At 67.1% G+C, this 1,036-nt stretch overlaps 1 pseudogene; it reads left to right on the top strand.

Moving 5' to 3' along the window:
* Positions 1–1,036, top strand: part of LOC104987913 — a 15,964-nt pseudogene that overhangs the window by 14,593 nt on the left and 335 nt on the right.

The following is a 1,036-nucleotide window of genomic DNA, read 5'->3' as shown; positions in this document are numbered from 1 at the left end:
GGGGGTCGGGCGGGACTAGGACGTTTGAGCGCGAGGCTCCGAGCCGGGGAGGCAGCGATGCGCGCCGGGCGCAGGCTCCTTCCCCGAGGCCGGGTTGGCGCGCGTCCGCAGCCCCGGGCCTTGCAGGGCAGCGGGGGAGGCGGTCTCTCAAAGACCGAACGAGGGACGATAAAGTCAGCGGGAAAGATCGGCCGTCCCCGCCCTTCTAATGCCTGAATGCAGCTCAGCCCGCCGGTCCCGGCTTGGGTTTCCGCTCTTTAGCCTGCTTCTGATCGCTGCCCTCAGGCCTCGCCGGCCCCTCGCCCCCGCGGCGCGCAGACCCCACCTCTGCCCGCGGCACTGGCTCTCACAGCCGCCGACCCCAGCACCAGGAGGGGCGGCGCGGGGGTCCCCGGGACGGCCACCGAGGGCTCCGCCGCCCACATTCGACACCCGGTGCGGACGCGCGTGGGGTGAGGCGGGGGACCGAAATTCACTACATTGGAACTGCTAGAGAGCTGATCAAAATTACAACCAAGGACTCATAGAAGAGGGAAAATGTAGCTGGGCGTGGGGATCGTACCACCGCGCACCTCTCCAGGCACTGAGAGTGCGAGTGTCATTTTCCGCGCCCGGAGATTGTTGGAGACCTGGGAGGGAACTCAAGAGGGAAGGACCAGGTGTGGAGTGAGGGCGCTGGAGATACACGCGAATTTCCCGAACCGGGTCCCAGGCCCTCCTCGAGGCCGGGCGTTCAGAGTCCTCGTGCCCGGATGCCGACAGCAGAGGGAGTCGTGCGCGCAGCGCGGTCCTCCACGCCGGCGCGGGGTATCCGAGCCAAGGGACTGGCGCCGCGCGTCCAGAGGGCTCCCCCAGGACCTGAGGGTAGGGGACTAAGTGGGAGGCGGCAGCCAGCGCGGCTCCGGTTGGTTCCCTCAAGGCTAAACGGGACTGGACCGGCGATCACCTGGGATGGAAATCAGACATGCTTGTTATTCACCCCGGGAAGTCCACGGTTTCCTTAGACTTTGAGCCACCTCTCCGCCGCTAAGGCTCG

Source organism: Bison bison, unplaced genomic scaffold (assembly GCF_000754665.1).
Source record: "Bison bison bison isolate TAMUID 2011002044 unplaced genomic scaffold, Bison_UMD1.0 scf7180017864108, whole genome shotgun sequence".
In the NCBI taxonomy this organism is placed as follows: domain Eukaryota; kingdom Metazoa; phylum Chordata; class Mammalia; order Artiodactyla; family Bovidae; genus Bison; species Bison bison.
Note: the sequence above shows the minus strand (reverse complement) of the source record. Positions and strands in the feature narration are given on the sequence as shown.